This window comes from Zingiber officinale, chromosome 8B, assembly GCF_018446385.1.
Source record: "Zingiber officinale cultivar Zhangliang chromosome 8B, Zo_v1.1, whole genome shotgun sequence".
In the NCBI taxonomy this organism is placed as follows: domain Eukaryota; kingdom Viridiplantae; phylum Streptophyta; class Magnoliopsida; order Zingiberales; family Zingiberaceae; genus Zingiber; species Zingiber officinale.
Window position 1 is genome coordinate 96,076,976 of NC_056001.1, and position 20,362 is coordinate 96,097,337.

Consider the following 20,362-nt stretch of genomic DNA (forward strand, 5'->3'; position numbering starts at 1 on the left):
CTATACCCACCTTCTAAACCTACCCAATAGGGGCCGGCCAAGCTAGCTTGGGAACAAGCTAGGGCCGGCCTAGGTATAAAATTGGGTGGCCGGCCCTAGCTTGAACCCAAGCTAGTAGGGCCGGCCAAAATAAATTAAAAAAGAAATTTAATTTTAATTTTTATTATTATGTGGAAGATATAATTTAAAGAGAATTAAATTAAAATATCTCTCTTGTAATAGATCTACAAAAGATTAAAGAAAAAGATTAGATCTCTTTCCTTATTTGTAGATTGTAGAGATGTTTTATTTTCTCTTTAAATATTATCCACATGTTGATAAAATTAAAATTATAGAAATTTCCTTTTTATCAACCATGAAGGGATTTTGAAGAGAAATTAAATTTACAAGAACAAATAAGGAAATTTTTGTTGATTGGAAATTTTCTTCTCTTTAAATTGTGGCCGACCATATGAATTTAATGGGAGTTTTATTTTATTAATTCCTCATTAATTCATATTAAGGAAAGCTATTGATATTATTTTTAATAAGTTTCCTTAATTGTCAAGGCCAAGGATTATAAAAGAGGGGTTAAGGTGCCTTGAAGAGAGACAATATTTTATTTTTCTCTCCCTCTTTTCTTCTTCTTGTGGCCGGCCCTAGCCTTTCTCCTTTCTTCTCTTTTGGTGGCCGAACCATACATCTCTTGGAGCTCTTGTTGGTGGCCGGACCTAGGAAGGAGAAGAAGAAGAGGAGGAAGCCTCATCTTGAAGATCCTTTGGAGCATTGGTGGTGATCAAGTTCTTCTTCCTTGGAGGTGGTTCTTCTTGTGGCCGAACCTTGCTTGGAGAAGAAGAAGGTGCGTGGTGGTTCTCATCTCGGAAGATCGTCGCCCACACGACGTCCGGGATAAGAAGAGGAATACGGTAGAAGATCAAGAGGTTTTTCTACAAGGTATAACTAGTAATTTCTATTTCCGCATCATGCTAGTTATTTATGGAAATAATACCAAATACAAGAGGCTTACGTTCTAGAATTTCGAATATGTTTTTCAAGTTGTGTTCTTTTGTTTCTTTCTTTTCCTTGTGATTTGATTGTTCTCTTTGGTTAACCTAAAGTTATTTTAGGAAATTAAATATTAGCTTTCTATTAAAGGTTTTGTCTAGTCGGTGGTGGTTGCTCCCATATCCAAGAAGGCCATGTGCCTCGCCACGTCAGTACTGGGAACCTTTTATGGAAATTAATATTTAATGGAATTAATAACTTAAGGAGACTTGGGTCGAACGTGTTAAGTTCCGCAGGAGATCCAAGTCAAAACCTAAAAGAACAAAAAGATTAAGTTTTGGATCAAACGTGTTAAGTTCCGCAGGCGATCCAAAATTTAATTTAAAAGAACACATGGTAGCTAGGAAAAGGTTCAGACCTTTGTACAAAATTTTTGTACAGTGGAACCTATAGGTTTTCCGAGTAGCAACCAACACTTCTTGCTGCATCCATAGCAAGTCACTTCGATTTAGTTTGATTATGGTTGATTGGTACTTTCTTTGTGCTTCTAATGAACTTCTTCTTGATGAGCATTCTTCAGACAATGTTTACCAGTTCTTCTTCATTTGTTGAGTCTGAGTCTAACTCACTTTCAGGTTCCCTCTTTTTTCTGGATTTTATCTCCTTGCTTGGTCCTGCATACAAGGTAATCCCTTTCTCGACTTGACTCAAGTTAGACTATTCATGAAATTCTAATTTACAAAAGAGTTCATCTAACTTAATAATTGTAAGGTCTCTAGAAACTTTGTAAGCATCTACTATCGATGCCCACAATGCATTTTGAGGGAAGACGTTCAAGGCATACCTTATTGTGCCATAGTTTTCCAGGTGATGTTTGATTAGGTGGAGGTCGTTGAGAATGCCTTTGAGTCATGTGTATAGTTGGATGGCAGTTTCTCGGGGAAGTATTTTTGATATTGAATATGTTGTTTAACAAGAGATCTCTTTTCGTTAATTTGGAGTCGTCAGTTCCCTCATGTAATTTTACCAGGAGATCTTAAAGCTCTTTCGCATTCTTGTAGGGTCCGACTCAGTTTAGTTCCTCCATGGTTAAGTCGTATTGGATGGTGTTTATGACATTGTAATTCATTTGTGCTTTCTTAATCATTGGTGGAGTCCAATCTGTTGGGGTTGCAAGGTTGCAAATATAGTCCCATATTGAAAACACATGGGAAAGATCATGGGTTTATAAGAGAAAAATATCTCCATTGGTATAAGGCCTTTTGGGTAGAGCCCAAGAGCAAAATCATGAGAGATTAGGCCCAAAGTGGACAATATCATGCAATTGTGGAGATATCTAAATTCTTTTGATCCTACAATTGGTATTAGAGTCCGAACTGTCAGAAGGTTTAACTGCCGATTGTGCACAAAAGCTATGGTCTGATTGAGCCATGTGGATACAATATTGACCTCGAACAAAGAAAGTGGGGCTCCTATGTTCGGATCAAGAGAACCAGACACTAGGCAGGAAGTCCTAGTTATGGCTAGGCAAGGAAGTCCTAGTAGGTCGGGTGGATCGAGGGGCAGGAAGTCCTAGTTATGGCTAGGCAAGGAAGTCCTAGTAGGTCGGGTGGATCGAGGGGCAGGAAGTCCTAATTGCGGCTAGGCAAGGAAGTCCTAATAGGTCGGGTGAACCGAGGGGCAGGAAGACCTGGTGGGTCGAGGATCGGACGTGGAAAGCCTGTGGTCCTTTGCTTGAGGGGGGATTATTGGGATTGCAAGGTTATAAACATAGTCTCACATTGAAAATACATGAGAAAGATCATGGGTTTATAAGAGATATCTAAATTCTTTTTGATCCTACAATTGGTATTAGAGCCCGGACTACCAGAAGGTTTAACCGCCGATTGTGCACAAAAGTTATGGTCTGATTGAGCCATGTGGGTACAATATTGACCTCGAACAAAGAAAGTGGGGCTCCTATGTTCGGATCAAGAGAACCAGACACTAGGCAGGAAGTCCTAGTTATGGCTAGGCAAGGAAGTCCTAGTAAGTCGGGTGGATCGAGGGGCGGGAAGTCCTAATTGCGGCTACGCAAGGAAGTCCTAGTAGGTCGGGTGGATCGAGGGGCAGGAAGTCCTAATTGTGGCTAGGCAAGGAAGTCCTAGTAGGTCGGGTGAACCGAGGGGCAGGAAGACCTGGTGGGTCGAAGATCGGATGTGGAAAGCCTGTGGTCCTTTGCTTGAGGGGGGATTGTTGAGGTTGCAAGGTTATAAACATAGTCCTACATTGAAAATACATGGGAAAGATCATGGGTTTATAAGAGAAAGATATCTTCATTGGTATGAGACCTTTTGGGTAGAGCCCAAGAGCAAAATCATGAGGACTTAGGCCCAAAGTGGACAATATCATGTAATTGTAGAATATCTAAATCCTTTTCGATCCTACACAATCTTCTAACTCTATAGGCTTTTCATCTTCTATTAGGGGTGTGTTTTACTTTAATATAGTAAACCAGAGCTCGATGTTGGAATTGAGATAGCACTCTGACATTCTTGCACAAAGAAATTAACAAAAGAAGATTTCTGAGATTCTCATCTTGGGATTAGTAGTGTGAGATTAAAGAGAAAAGTATATGACTATGATTAAAGAAGCACATTTAAAGAGAAAGAAAAAGAAAAAGATTTTGAAATTGCTCAAAAAACTATTAAGTTACTTCAGAGCTATCATATTCTGATACCAATTGAAGGATTGAAAATGCGATAGAAGGGAGTTGAATATCGCTCGTTTAAAAACCTTTTTTTTCTATCTAAAAAGATATTAGAATAAGCAGCGGAATAAGAATAATGTGCAAAAGACATAGTTAGTTACTTGGTTCGGAATCTGTATTGATTCTTACTCCAAATCTCGCGATCCTTGATCACACCATTGAGTAATCCACTAATAGTCTTCTTTCCGAAAACTTTGGAGATGAGGTAACTCATACAAATGATGTATAGGATAGTAATAAGCTATTATCTTACAAAAATAATGCAAGCATAAAATATACCAGCAATGATTGAAGAATTAGAGCATAGATCGTCTGAAAAGATTCATAGCAGCTTGCACAAGTAGTTGAAGTGTAGTAGTAGCATGAATAGAAGAGTAGTAGATCAGAAGATTGCATAGAGTTGTTGTGTTAGCTGAGATCTTGAGGTTATTTTATAAGACACATCCTGTCAACTGATCAGTTTGGTAGACTGGTCTCCCTATCGGTCGACTGATCAACCAGCCTTCCTTCTTTGTCGAGATCTGATCTTCGTGTCATTAATATCATTTAATGTTCTGTTGATTGATAACCTTGATTGGTCGATCGATCCCTAAAACTTTCTTCTTCACTGTGTCTGCCACTATGTATACCAAAATTGGTTTAGTCGATCGATCCGTAGGTTTGGTCAACTGCTCCACTTGAATTCCTTCTTTGCTCTGCCCGATCTGAACCCTGCCACATCATTTTGGTTCGGTTGACTGAACCTCCTATTCGGTTGACCAATCCTTTAGAATCTGTAAAATAGTGTTAGTTCCATATATATATATAATATCCCTACAATACAAAGTTAGCACAGAGGTATGATGCATAAGAAAGAATAGATAGTAAAACCTATCTTGATCTCAACTTGAAAACCTTCCGGTTTCTTCAATTGGATCAATGACCTAGGGTTTGTCCTTTCCAGAGATATGATCTCCCCGTCGCTCTACTCCAGTTGTTTACCTCAACTTACCTGTCAAACATTGCGTGCTTCAAACTTGTTTGGATTTCAGCTCAGCATCGGATCGACTCACCAGGGCTTCCCCTCGATATCGAGTCCTCCATACCTATCGAGTCCAACTGTTAGTTGTCAAGTTCTCGACCCACTTAGACTTTCCTGCCTGACTTCCACGATCTGCTAAGACTTCCCTACCTGGCCGCGACTAAATCTTTCCCGATTTAGTAAACAGCATGCACATTTAGTCAATTTATCAGATCACAACAAGACTTAACTTGAACCTTTAATAACATCAAAACTCAAGTTCGATTCTGGTGTACTCTGCACCAACATAAATAAGTATAAGCTCTTTTGTCGATCTATCAGGAATCGTTGAACTTGCGATTCCAAATCGTCGATTTTGAATCGTGGTGGGATCTACTTGATTGAAGCATTTTTATTTTAAAATTGATAATTTTAAAAAATATGGTCATTATAAAATGCCCATGTATAAACTTTTAATCAATTACAAATATAAATAAGAAGTTGTTTTTAATTGCAAATATAATTAACAATCTTTAAGCTTATGCAATTGATTAAAGAGGTTAATTTGTTTCATGTATAAATAAAAGTCATGTTTCTATTCTTTCTAAATTTTTAGAGAATAAGTGTTTTTATATTTATATTTATTAGAAATTATTATTTGTTATCAAATAATTATTTGTAATTATTTGATCTTTAAATAGTATTTTCAATATATTTAATTGGACTATTGGGAAGACGAATTTAAAAATACAGAAAAAATTTCCTAGCTATTTATTCCATACTATTCACTTCTTATTAAATAATAGATAGAGAAATTCATGAATATATTTGTGTATCATTTTTTTCCATTTTTTTATCCTCCTAAATTCGACGGAAAGCCAACGTAGGTTGCAAAAAAAAAATTTCCTAGCTATTTATTCCATACTATTTTTCTATCATAGATCATAAAAAGAAATTTATTATTTTCGTCGCCAAATTTGTTTTCGTTGCAATTTGGCCAATGAAAATTTTGCGACGAATTTTATTTTTGTTGCAAAATTTGCAACGAATTTGACGATAAATTTATAATTTGTTGCCAATTTTTTCGCCAAATTCGTCCATAATTTTACAGCAATTTACGACGAATATTATTTTTATTGTAAACTTAGACGACGAATTTGACGACAAGTTGGTAACGAAAATTTTGAGATGAAAATTTTTTCGTCGCAAAATTCGTTTCAAAAATTCATCCTGTAGTGCGTTCATCCTTTGCCGCATCTTTGCCTCAACTATATGCGCTAACAAGCACCGAGCGAGGCTGTTGTGCGTCGTGAAGGTGGCACCGCTTGAGCGAGCTATGTTATCGGCATTGCGTGAGGCCGCTATGCCTTGCGTAGGTTGGCACCGCACGAGGTGGTTGCACCCTGCGCGGGTTGGCTCCATCTTCACCACAACCTTGTCGACCTGATGACGCCGCTGATATCGAGGACAACGTCGATCCATCCATCTAGGAGACTGGACACTCTAGAGAAGACAGAGGATGCATATCTGATCAGTTGATAAGGAGGATGTCGGACGGGGTCAATCCGTGGTGGGGCGGATCAGTCTATGGGAGATTAATCATTTGGTGGAATGGGACGGGTCAATTCATCAACTTAGCGGGTTAGTAAATTTCTAATCCAATTCAATCGAAGGCGGATTGCGAGTTTGACGGGCCAACCCACGAGCCCATCAAATTTTTTAAAAAAAATCATATCTTCAACGTTTTACTTCGAAAAAATTTCATCAATTAAATATTTCATAAATATATATTTTAAATATAAATGGATACTAACGTGGGATGAAAAGTACTATTTTTATTTTAAAATTATAACAAATGAAGAAAGATAATAAATTGACATAAAACTTAATTTATATATATTTCTCAACCCGTGGAGTCCAACCCAAGCTCGTCGCGGGTCGATCCGAGCGAGTCGTGGGCCTAGGCGGGTCGGTCCACGGTGGACTTGGGTTGAAAATTTTCAACTCAACCCGCTTAAATTATTTGACGGAGCGTGTAAAATACAACAACAAAATAATAATTAGAAATAAGATTATTTGAGAAATAATCTTAACGGAATTTTTAGGAATTTTTGAAAATTTTTCTGGATTTAATCGGAGCTCATATGACGAGTTTAAGAGGGGTGGATCGGTTAAGTTAGTTAAAACCTATTTGGAATACCCGGAGGTAGGAGTTAATTGAGAAACCGATCTAAGGTTTAATTGAAAAGCCCCTTAAGTTATGAATTCAAATTTGCCCCGTGCCCTAGCTTCTTGCAACGCCGATCCTCTTCCCTAGCCCTCTCCCTCTCGCGACTCACATCCTTCACCGAGCTCAGCCGACATCTTCCTTGTCCCGCGCACAAGCACCACGCGGCCGCCAACCTCTTCTTCCCTCACGCGAGCCACACGACCGGCAGTCTCCACTTTTCTGCGAGAGCCTAGCAGCCATCGGCTCTCGAGCGAGCACCACACAACCGGCCCTCTCACGCGAGCACCCTAGCCGCGACTCTTCTCCCTCGCACGAGCACCACAGATCGCAGCCGCCGGCCACCCCTCGCGCCAACACCAGAAACGAGCCCGGCCGCTGGTCTCCTCCCTCGCGCGCGAGCATCGCAGCAGCTGGAGATTTTGGTCTTGCTCCCTTGCCCGAGCACCCCACAGCTGGCGTTTTCCTCTCCTCGCGCGAGCATCCAACCCCTTTCTTCCTTCTCCCTCATGCGAGCAGCAAGGCCGCTGATCCTCGTCTCTTCGAGCTGTGCCCTAGCTGATCCGAGTCAGTTTGCTATTTTTGTTCTTGACTAATCTTTGGATGATGCATGCTTGGATTGGATTTGGGTGTTTGAGAGTGAATTTGGTGTTCGGATGGTTTCTGCTCGATGGCTTGGATTCGTGATTGAGGTCTAGGTGGTCTCGGTTGGTTGAGATGATGTTTTGTACTTTCCAATTTTTCCTCGAAAGTATTGATCCGATTATGACGATTGTTTTGGTTGATTGAGATGCGATTTGGCTCCTTTTGGTTTCCAGCATCAGATTTGGGGTTTCATGGATGAGTGTAGGTTTGTTGAATTTGTCTAGATGGATTGTGTTTATGGAGACAAGCTTTTGGTGGAATCGGTTGCGTTGATATCTTTCTTCGGTATGGGCAGTTTAAAGTTTCAAATGATGGTGCTTTCGTTTTCTTCCTGCTTCCGAATCAGTGGACAGTGTGTGGTTGGAGTTTTAATCCTTGATCGATGATGCTCTTGTAGTCTCGTAGCTTCAGAAATATTGAATAGATTTGGAAGGTAGAGGTTCAATTCGATTGACGTTTTGTTTCCTTGAATAACTGTGGATTCTTGTGGATTTAACTTGAAGATGTTTTGTTTTCTCGCATAGCTGAGGATTAGGGGATTTTTAGTTGAAATTTGACGAGGTCCATCTTCTTCTTCATGTTGGAATACAGGCTTTTGGATAGATAGTAGTTCGTAGTTTGAAATTGGGTATGTTGGACTGTTAGTTTATGTCCTTGGATTAGATTGAAGTATGTGAAGGAAGAGTTTGAAACGGTTTAGATTGATTAATAGTTGGTACATTAATTATAGATTCTTAGTTTTGTCCTGTCTCTCGTATTTGTAGGATTCGGATTGGATGTGATCTTTTGGATCTTGTTAAAGATGGTGGACACGAGCTACGTATAAAGACGGGTACTTCTTGCTTTGTTTTCTTTTAGTACTTTGACCTTAGTGCATGAATTATTTTGGATAAGGACTGTTTACCTTGACTCCACTCTTATTTTCCTGCGCTTGATACTTCCACGCAATCTTTGAGAAATTCATTTCTATATCCATACAGTCTCTTCTTGTTGTACATGATCCGTAGCAGATACTAAATATCATATTTGTATACTTTAACTGTTATTTGTTTATATACCGTATTGAGCATGCTGGCTTCATGTAGCATACCTGTTTCTGCTTATATATATATGATGACTGTTGCATTGTTCGCATCATGTCATTGCATGCATGCCGCATCCTCGGCCACTCGAGAGAGTGGTAGCTGGAGTTGATGCCGCTTATCCTGTCGTGCCGCACTCGACCACTCGTGTGAGTGGTAGCTGGAGTTACGAGCAGCAGGGACCCCGTCGCAGATGTAGCTAGTTAGCTACTATGCAACTGTCCCCTCGGCCACTCGTGTGAATGGTAGCTGGAGTGGTGTACAGTCTGTCACTGACCCGGCCTCTCGACCATACAGGGGTCATGGTGCAGAGAGGTGGGCGGGAGTGACCATCCGTGCATACGCTGTTGTTATTATATTTGTTATGGTTGCTGCTGTTTATATATGCTGTTATTGCTTACTTACTACTGTTGTTCGCATATGCTGATATGCTTGTGTTGAGATATATTCTCGTTGTCGATGTTTAGTCATTGGAAATTTGTATATACATTGCTAATTACCTCTGTAGTATGAGCAGTATTGTAGCAGATTAGTATCAGTTCTGACCTACTATACCTAGCCTAGGATATGGTTTCAGGTATGAGCATTTATTTTGGTTCTATTATAGTATCTGCTATTCTTCTTATGATGTTGTATACTGTTGACACTCTCTACTTACTTGTTAAGTTCATGCACTATCTCTTTCCTTACCCGCTGAGTTCCAATACTCACCACCCCATAAAATAATTTTCTTTCGCCAGGTAACAGATAGATGAGTCATGGATGCTTGAAGAGATGCCGGCTGCCAGTCCTGGGTCTTACGTCACACTCGAGGATAGTTTTCGTTTTGGTTTTGTTATCGTTTGGGGTGGTATTTTGATTTTGTGTATTTTGTTTTTCAATAAGTCGATGTGAATATTGGGTCAAGTCTGTGATGACAGGTATTTTTGTTAGTGTCGTTGTTAGTTTTATGTTCGTATCGTTTTATGTCTTCCGTTGCTGTGTGTTTACGTTCAACCGTGTAGGCTTATTAAACTGCGTGGTTGTATTTATTTTGTTCCAGCCGAGTGGGCTGATGATATAAACTACGTGGTTGTGTTTATTTCATTTTTGTCCAGCCGGATAGGCGCAGTATATTAAACTGCGTGTTATGTTGTTTATATTTTGTATATATATTCCAGCCGAGTGTGGCTGAGGTATATTTTGTATATAGTAATGCTTCAAATTGTCACCCGTACAGGGGAGATGCTGCCGAAATTTCTTTGGACAGGGATTCCTCTGGGGCGTGACAGAGCGGATCAACCCGACGGACCCAACCCAAATTAACGACTCTACTTGATAATCCGACAACCTTTGTCATCTTCGTCGGGCCAGATTTGATCTCTACGTGTCGGCAAGCGGTGAAGCTAAGAATAGCCGGAGAGGGGCAAAAGTAAATAATATATAATTTCAAAATAGTCAATAAATATATCTCAAAAAAAAATTACACTGAAATTAGGCGGGCAATTATAAACTAAAATGATACTAATAAAAAAAAATCTTTCGATGATCAATTTCGCTATGTCTGGATGAAGTTAGGATTTTCATAGGGGGAGAAAGATGTGTGTTTATATTTAGAGATTGTCATTCACTTTACATTTTTATACTATTACACATTTTGTACTAAAAAAGTTGCCATCGTCCCAAGCTCCCTCCGATCGTCCTTCGATCGTCCTTAGTTAGGTGGTACATATTGGTTGACCGATTTAAATTAATAAAAAGATGGAAATTAAAAGGATGTATCTGATTATTAGAATTATTAAAAATATATGTTTTTTAAAAAAACATGAATAAAAAAAGGATATTTTATCATATAAAAATCATCTTATTTTAATATTATTGTACCAATTACAATGGAATAATTTAATTTGATGTGAAGAATTATAAAAAAAATTATTAATTTAATTAAAATTATTTTAACTTAATTTAAATTATTTCAATGCGATTAAAAATATCATAATATTATGCATTAGGTAAAAGTTGGGTTTACCGGCGAAATAAAATGGCCGGTAATATGGATTACCGGCTAAATATGTTTTGCTAGGGCTTGGCCGGTAATCCATGGTCGTAGGGTTGTAAACAAGCCGAGCCGAGCCGAGCTTTGGGGTGTTCAAGCTTATTTGATAAGCTAACCAAGCCGAGCCGAGCCGAGCTTAAAATGAACCAAACTTTTGAAATGAGTGTTCAAGCTTGGCTTGGTTTATTTTTTATGAGCTTGAGCTTGTTTGAAGCTTGGCTTGAGCTTGGTTCATTTAGATGTCATCAAGCTCTCAATTCAAGCTTGACTTGAGCTTGGTTCGAGCTTGGTTCGAGCTTGGCTTGAGCTTGTTTCGAGCTTGGTTCGTTTAGATGTTATCAAGCTCTCAATTCAAACTTGTTTGATTGTTTGAAACTTTTAGTTATTTGATTGATTATTAAGCTTGATAATTTAAATTTAAATTTATTTATTTATTTTATTATTTATTTAACATATTGAAAAGAGTTTTATTAATGAATATGGTTCGTGAACATTGTTCATGAACGTTGTTCATGAACGTTAACGAGCTGAACACATATGTGTTCAAGCTTGTTTATTTAGCTTAACAAGCTGTTCAAAGTTGTTTGTTTAATTAACCTTATGTATATTAAACGAACATAAACAAGCTCTTATCAAGCCGAACACCAAGTTTGTTCACGAACGCTTGGTTCATTTACAGCCCTACATAGTCGTTAAATAAGGGTACCCGACTATTATGTTGGCTGATATTATTTTAAACAATTATCGGTCAAACAAATAGTCAGTAAATATTTTCAAAAATAACGATCAAATATATATTTCGCTGATATTTTTGTCCAAACAAATGGTCGGTATTTTTTTTAAAATAATACCAGCCAAATATATATTTGGCCAGAATTTTTCACCAAATAAATGGTCGATAAATTTTTTTTAATAATATCAGCCAAATATACATTTGGTAGGTAAAATTTTAAAAATAAATGGATGGTAAAATTTTACAAATAACGTCCAAATACAAATTTATTAATAATTTTTTTTAAGTAACTACCAAATATATATAGCTGGTAATATATTAAAAAAATTATCAACCAACCTATATTTGGTCGGTATTTTCAATTCAGTTACTAGCCAAAATACATTTAGTTGCTAAATTTTTTAAAAAAATATTTTTTATCAATTTATGAAGTGTTTCCACATAATAATAATTGATAAATTTCAAAACACTAATTAAATAACTAATACAAAATAAATTTTACCATACTATTAAATTATCTAAAAATGGCAAAAGAAAGTAAATGACAAAGTAAATGATAAAAGTATGTTACAATAAAATATCTAACTAAAGCATCAAATATTTATAGATAATCTTCTCCTTCATGAGTAGGAGTAGACTCAGACTGTTCAAGTAATTCACTATCTTGTTGTCGCATGAGGAGATATTGTAATATTTTTTATGTCTTGACTTGTTGGGCCTTCAGTTTAGATATCTGCGCATCTTGTGCAACAATTGTCTCTCGCATAACATCAATCTCTGCTTGTGTATTAGATGATGTAGGAGTAGCAGATGTCGAAGTCTTGTATGTCTTTGGTGGCGATTTGGGTCCCAATCCTAATCCACGAATATAACCAAATTTGCGGCCAAGTACTTCCTGGTGGCATTCAAATGCTAAATTCTTAAAATCATCGAGGGTGAGTGGAGAAATACCATCTTTTGTTGTTGTTGCCAAAAGTGAGGCTTTCTTATCATTGTAGACGGTGATCAACCCTTCCTGTTAAACAAATATATATGAATATAAAAAACTTATCATACCAAAAATAAAATACAAATATGAAAAAAATAATTATTAAATTATAACTTACATATTGTTCTCATGCAAACATGCTCATCCACCCAACCTCCTCTGTGCAATAATATCGATGTCAAGCCTCAATTACATTATGCCCCTTGCAATTTTATTAAAAAAATAAACATCATGTCATTAGTAAAAAAAAAACAATAAAAAAAATATTTATATACCTTGTCGTGAAAATGTTGGAGTCATAATTGGTGAATCTGGATGACTGATAGATGGAGGAACAACTAATGTGGCTGTAACGTTAGGTGTTGTTTGCGAAAGTCCAACATCAATAGGAATAGAGGATTGCTAAGTTGATATGATTAAACTAGTTTGTAAGTCAAGTGGTTTGGATAACATCTGCATTTTTTTTTAAAAAAAAAGGCTTAGTAAGTTAATAATTTAAATAAAAAGACCGAAAAATGGTATATAGATATAAACATGCTCAACAATTCGTGATACATATCCAAATAATAATAATCATGAATGAGACTAAACATGCTCAACGATCCGTGACTCTTAATTATACACTAGATCAACTTATAATACTAAATTTGGTTCAGTTTATATTTCAATTTCCTAAACTAGCATTTATTCATCTCATATCTCTCAAATAATGATAATGTTGTCTCATTATCTCGTTCTAAAAGTATTGATAAGTAATAATGGTCTTATAAAATAACACCTTCATCTTATATATTGTTGTTGTTGTTGTTTTTACATGATAAATGATGGTTAAATTATGCATAAACAAAGTTATTTTGAATAATGAGTTTATCAATAAGATGGATGATGAACTAGGTGACATGATATGCAAACCTTTTGTAGGAAATCAATACAGGCCAATCTTGATCAAATCAGTGGCGTACTAAAATCTAAGCTTGGAATGTCCTACTAAAAGGGATTGAGCCATGAGCCATACTCAAAATTTTGAAAAAAAAAATTGTCACCTTGGTGGCGGAAATAAAAACTCAGGTTTTTTGTGAAGAATATGAAGGGTTTTCGTTGAGAAGTTGCAGAAATGTGTAAATAAAGACATGGAATTTAAAGTTTGTATTTTGATGAGGAAGATGAAGGGTTTTTCAAAGGGACGTGTAAATAAAGATAAAATAAGGCTACGTTTAGTTGGATGTAATATAATCTAGCTTATAATGTAATCAAATTTGTAATGTAATATAATATTTATTACATGTAATGTAATGTATGTAATCTTTGATTATAAGTATGATTATATTCTTTTGTTTGTTTGGTGTCCATTATTTTTTATACAGAATATAATTCGTATTATTATAAAATGATAAAATATTACTAGCCAAATTTGATTTTGACTCATATAAAATTACTCATTACCAGTATTAGTAAAAAATTAAATATTACCGACCAAATTTAACTTTAGTCGGTAAAAACTTAAATATTAACAGTCAAATCAAACTTTGGACAGTAAAAAAAATACACATTACCAGCCAAATTTAACTTTGACCGGTAATAATTAAAATTGCTTGCCAAAATAAATTTTGGTCGGTAATTATAATTATTTACCAGCTAAATTCATTTTGGCCGGTAATTTTAAATGTTTACCGAACAAATTCAAATTGGACTCATATAAAATTACTAGCCAAATTTGATTTTGACTCATATAAAATTACTCATTACCAGTATTAGTAAAAAATTAAATATTACCGACCAAATTTAACTTTAGTCGGTAAAAAACTTAAATATTAACAGTCAAATCAAACTTTGGACAGTAAAAAAAATACACATTACCAGCCAAATTTAACTTTGACCGGTAATAATTAAAATTGCTTGCCAAAATAAATTTTGGTTGGTAATTATAATTATTTACCAGCTAAATTCATTTTGGCCGGTAATTTTAAATGTTTACCGAACAAATTCAATTTGGACTCATATAAAATTACTAGCCAAATTTGATTTTGACTCATATAAAATTATTCATTAACAGTATTAGTAAAAAATTAAATATTACCGACCAAATTTAACTTTAGTCGGTAAAAACTTAAATATTAACAGTCAAATCAAACTTTGGACAGTAAAAAAAATACACATTACCAGCCAAATTTAACTTTGACCGGTAATAATTAAAATTGCTTGCCAAAATAAATTTTGGTCGGCAATTATAATTATTTACCAGCTAAATTCATTTTGGCCGATAATTTTAAATGTTTACCGAACAAATTGACAGAAAATATTGATTGTAAACCCAACTTTTCCTATAGTGATTGTAGCAACCTCTAACTACCATAAATATTTGATCCATTTAAAATTTAAATTTAGCAATTTCCTAATGAACCAGGTAACATTTAACATAGGGCGACCAATAAGATCGATCCTTTGAAAATTTTTCATTGATCATCTAGATAAATTGTAGGCAAATTTTAACTATTCATTGCCATAATGTCGGAATAAGATTATCAAAATATAATAGAAAGTAATTTTAATTTCCACTGCTTAACTCGATTTTTCAAATACGAAAAGTGTGAAAGTCACGAGCGCTATTCACCCCCCTCCCCCTCTAGCGCTTCTCGATCCTACATATTCTCTCCTTCCTCTTCTCTCTTCTTGGCCGAAACACCTACTCTAGGTTGCTAGCACAACCTTAGGGGTGCGTTTGGTTTGGGGTTATTCTTGATAACCTTGGTTATCCATCCAAGGTTATCAACAAAAACCTTGTTTGGTTTAGGTATTCGATGATTCCCAAGTAATGTTCCATGCCCGACATGTCAGCAAAAGGGTCATGCAGCCCGGAATCGGAAAACCTCAGAAAACTAAGGTTTTTCTTGATTCCGGGGTTAACGAATTTTTTTTACCAAAAATACCCTCCGAAAAGAAAAAACATGAAAAAAAGAGAAAAAAATGTAAAAAACTTTTTTAAAAAATGTAAAAAAAAAATTTAAAAATGTTTTAAAAATTTTTAAATTTTTTTTTTTTAAAATAAATAATTTAAAAAAAATAAAAAATATAAATTTTAAAAATAGAAAATAAAAATTTTAAAAATAAAAAATAAAAATTTTAAAAATAAAAAAAATTAAAAAATTTTAAAAATTAAATAAATAAATTAAAATTAAAATAAAAAAATGTAAAAAAATAAAAAAAATATAAATAATATAAAAAATATAAAAACATTAAAAAATAAAAAAACACATAAAAAAGTAAAAAAATATACAGGAAAAAGAAAAGTAAAAAAACATTAAAAAATAAATAATAATAATAATAATAATAATAATAATAATATTATTATTATATATAGTTGGTTTTGTAACTGAGGGTAATACGGTAAAATATTAAACTAGGGTATTCATTAAAACTTTCAAACAAACAAGTTTTGGTTGCATTACCTAGGTTGAACCAAACAACATTTGGTTATGTTTTATTCCCCATAACCTTGGTTATGTGATTACCTGGTAATCACATAACCAAGGTTATACATGATGACTTGAACCAAACGCACCCTAGGTGTTTTCCTTCTCCTACTTGTGAGTTTGTGAGACAAACGAAGGCAAGGCTTGTTTGTGTGGATACCATAGAGGCGCGAACATGTGATCATGTTGTGATCCAAGCTGTCTGGCGTCCGTGTGCACGCATCAAAGGTATAACCTTTTTCATGTTCTTTTAGAAAACTTAGTATATTTTTCTTTTCCCTTCCCATAGGTCTCCTGGAGGAACTAGATGGTTTCCGCTCCGCATAAGTGTGTTTAGCGCTCTAGTTCCTTACAAGGGTCCTCTATACCTATTGAGTCCAACTGTCAGTTGTCAAGTCCTCGACCTACTTGGACTTTTCTTCCTGACTTCCACGATCTGCTAAGACTTCCCTGCCTGGTCGCGACTAGATCTTTTCCGATTGAGTAAACAGCATGCACATTTAGTCAATATATCAGGTCACAACAAGACTTAAGTTGAACCTTTGACAACATCAAAACCTAAGTTCAATTCTGGTGCATTCTGCACCAACATAAATAAGTATAAGCTCTTTTGTCGACCTATCAGGAATCGTTGAACCTGCGGTTCCAAATCGTCGATTTTGAATCGTGGTGGGATCTACACGATTGAAACATTTTTATTTTTAAAATTGATAATTTTAAAAAATATGATCATTATAAAATGCACCATGTATAAACTTTTAATCAATTACAAATATAAATAAGAAGTTTTTTTTAATTGCAAATATTGTTAACAATCTTTAAGCTTATGCAATTGATTAAAGAGGTTAATTTGTTTCATATATAAAAAAAGTCATGTTTCTATTCTTTCTAAATTTTTAGAGAATAAGTGTTTTAATATTTATATTTATTAGGAATTATTATTTGTTATCAAATAATTATTTGTAATTATTTGATCTTTAAATAGTATATTCAATACATTTAATTGGACTAATGTGCTTGGGAAGACGAATTTAAAAATACAGAAAAAATTTCCTAGCTATTTATTCCATACTATTTACTTCTTATTAAATAATTTTCATAGCTATTTATTCCATACTATTTACTTCTTATTAAATAATAGATGGAGGGATTCATGAATATATTTGTGGATAATTTTTTTATATCCTAATAAATTGGACGGAAAGCCAACGTAAGTTGCAAACAAAAATTTCCTAGCTATTTATTCCATACTATTTTTTTTATCGTAGATATAAAAAAATTTATTATTTTCGTGTCAAATTTGTTACAAATTTGGAACGAAAAATTATTTTCGTTGCAATTTGGCCAATGATAATTTTGTCACGAATTTCATTTTTGTTGCATAATTTGTAACAAATTTGATGACAAATTTATAATTTATTGTCAATTTTGTTATCAAATTCGTCCCTAATTTTACAGGACGAATATTATTTTTGTTATAAATTTGGCAACGAATTTGGCGATGAGTTGGCAACGAGAATTTTGGGATGAAAATTTTTTCGTCATAGAATTCGTTCAAAAAATTTTCATGATGAAAATTTTTTAAAAATTCATCCTGAGTGAGTTCATCCTTTACCGCATCTTTGCCTCAACTATGTGCGCTAACAAGCACCGAGCGAGGTTGTTGTGCGTCGTGAATGTGGCACCGCTTGAGGTGACTGTGCTTGCGGCACCGCGTGAGGCCGCTATGCCTTGCGTAGGTTGGCATCGCACGAGGCGGTTGCACCCTGTGCGGGTTGGCTTCATCTTCACCACAACCTTGTCGACATGATGACGTCGCTGATATCGAGGACGACGTCGATCCATCCATCTAGGAGACTGGACACTCTAGAGAAGACAGAGGATGCATATCCAATCAGTTGATAAGGAGGATGTCAGACGGGGTCAATCCATGGTGGGATGGGTTGGTCTATGATAGGCTAATCATTTGGTGGAACAGGACGGGTCAATTCGTCAACTTAGCGGATTAGCAAATTTCCAATCCAATCCAAAGCGAATTGCGGGTTTGACTGACCAACCGACGAGCCCATCAAATTTTTTTAAAAAAAATTCATATCTTCAACGTTTTACTTCAAAAAGATTTCATCAATCAAATATTTCATAAATATGTATTTTAAATATAAATGGGCACTAACGACTACTTATGTGGGATGAAAATTACTATTTTTATTTTAAAATTATAACAAAGAAAGATAATAAATTGACATAAAACTTAGTTTATATGTATTTCTCAACCCGTGGAGTCCAACCCAAGCCCGTCACGGGTCGATCCGAGCGAGTCACGAGCCTAGGTAGGTCGGCCCACAGCGGACTTTGGTTGAAAAATTTCAACTCAACCCGCTTAAATTGTTTGACGGAGCGGGTCAACCCGACGAACCCACCCCAAATTAACGGCTCTACTTGATAATCCGACAACCTTTGTCCCCTTCATCGGGCTAGATTTGATCTCTACGCGTCGGCAAGGGGTGAAGCTAAGAATATAGCTGGAGGGGGGCAAAAGTAAATAATATATAATTTCAAAATAGTCAATAAATATATCTCAAAAAAAATTACACTGAAATTATGAGGGCAATTATAAACTAAAATGATACTAATAAAAAAAAATTTAGGGTTCATGGTGTACAAGATAGTGACAATGTTTCCATCAATGATGGAGCAGGTGGTGCTCCGCTGCACCGGCATGTGGCTCGACGAGTGATATCTTGCTGAGGGCATCTTTCTGGTGTCCAACCTGGAAGACACAGCAGAGATCTTGCTTCTGTTAGTTTTTAATTGTTTGCAACGGAAGATGTGAAAAATAGATTAAACATCTTTTAAAAAAATTTCACAACAAAACAATTTTGTTTAGATCGAACAAATGATCTTGTTTAATTATAAGAACTTTTATAAATTCTCTTATAATTTAACATACAAATATTATAATATTTTGTTTACAATTTTCTAAAAAAAATTAGAATCATTACGTGTCTAAGATTTGTAGGTTGCCGAAGTTCTTTCAACTCCACGATCTTCCTCACCAATTCTTCGAATCAATCGATGGACAAAAGTGTGAGCTAACTCTCCTAACTTTTCTCACAAAAATCAACTATAGAGAGAGAGAGACATGTATTATATAGCATAGGAGGGAGGGGAACATGCATATAAAAGTGGGAGAGAAAGAGAGGAATGTGCATTATAAAGTGAGAGAGAAAAAGGGGAATGTGTATTATATTTTGTGAGAATATTTATAATATTGTCAAATATTTGATTTCTCTCTTTTATATTTTATTTGGAATCAAATTACAAATAGAATATCTAAATATTTGATTTCTTTCTCATATATATTTTATTTGTAATCAAATTACAAATAGAATATTCCAACATTTGATTTCTCTCTTTTATATTTTATTTGTAATCAAATTACAAATAGAATATTCCCTTTAGTTAAAATAATAAATAATTTTATTAGTTAATAAATTTTGTGAGTAAAAATAATTAATCAAATTAATTATTTAAGAATATCCATCATGATTATACGAAGATGGTTTGGGGACCATGGACCCATAATTTCAAGCTCCAATAAATTTAGATAAAATTAATTAAAGCTCTTTAATTAATTATCTAATTTATTAACTCCAAGATTATTCCACTAAAATACGGAATTGCACTCTTGAGAATTATAGAACTTATTTACTCAAAAGATTTGAATAACCCATTGATATATTTATTACCTGTCGATCAACCCTCTATTCATGGTTCACAAATAGAGCTGGGTGAAATTATCGTTTTACCTCTCTGTTTGTATGTAAAACCTTAAGTACCATTGATTCACTACTGAATAGTTAATTCATAATCTAATTATGAATTAAAGCGCTCAAACTATTCAGTGCTAGAATCAACACTCAAGAGAACCATTTTAGCATCCTTTCGAAAGTTACGAATTCCGTATCTATAAATCATATTCCTAGCTGAATGTATAACTGAGTCTCCAAAATGTAAGTTTTACACCTAATATTTAAAATAGGTTTTAACAAACAAATCAAGAAACATGTTAATACAAACCAGGAGTCTATGACAACTCAGGATTTAGATTGATCTGCATATGATCATCTTAGCGATGTTGATTCGAGTCTTTGTAACGGTACTTAAACATAGATACTTAAATCACATCTGGTCCTTGTCCTATATAATCATATTATATAAAATACCTCTGTTTAGTGTCATTACATTGACTGTCCAGATAAGACTATCATATTCATAATGTCAACCATTTATGATTACCAATTAAAGATCCATACTTTAATTAATCATGGACATTTTAAATACATTATCTATGGTTTTAATTCTCTTGTATATAACAATCTTATATACTAAAATCATAGTTACAACAATATATTATGAATTTTATATAGATATTCATTTTTATATAAG

General features: G+C 34.7%; 1 long non-coding RNA gene across 1 annotated transcript; it reads left to right on the forward strand.

Annotated features, from left to right (window-relative positions):
• Window positions 1-6,974: 6,974 nt before the first annotated feature.
• Window positions 6,975-9,489, forward strand: LOC122015950. Its single transcript, XR_006121010.1, has 3 exons — window positions 6,975-7,527; window positions 8,370-8,437; window positions 9,428-9,489. It is a non-coding gene; the product is annotated as an uncharacterized LOC122015950 (long non-coding RNA).
• The last annotated feature ends 10,873 nt before the right edge of the window (window positions 9,490-20,362 follow it).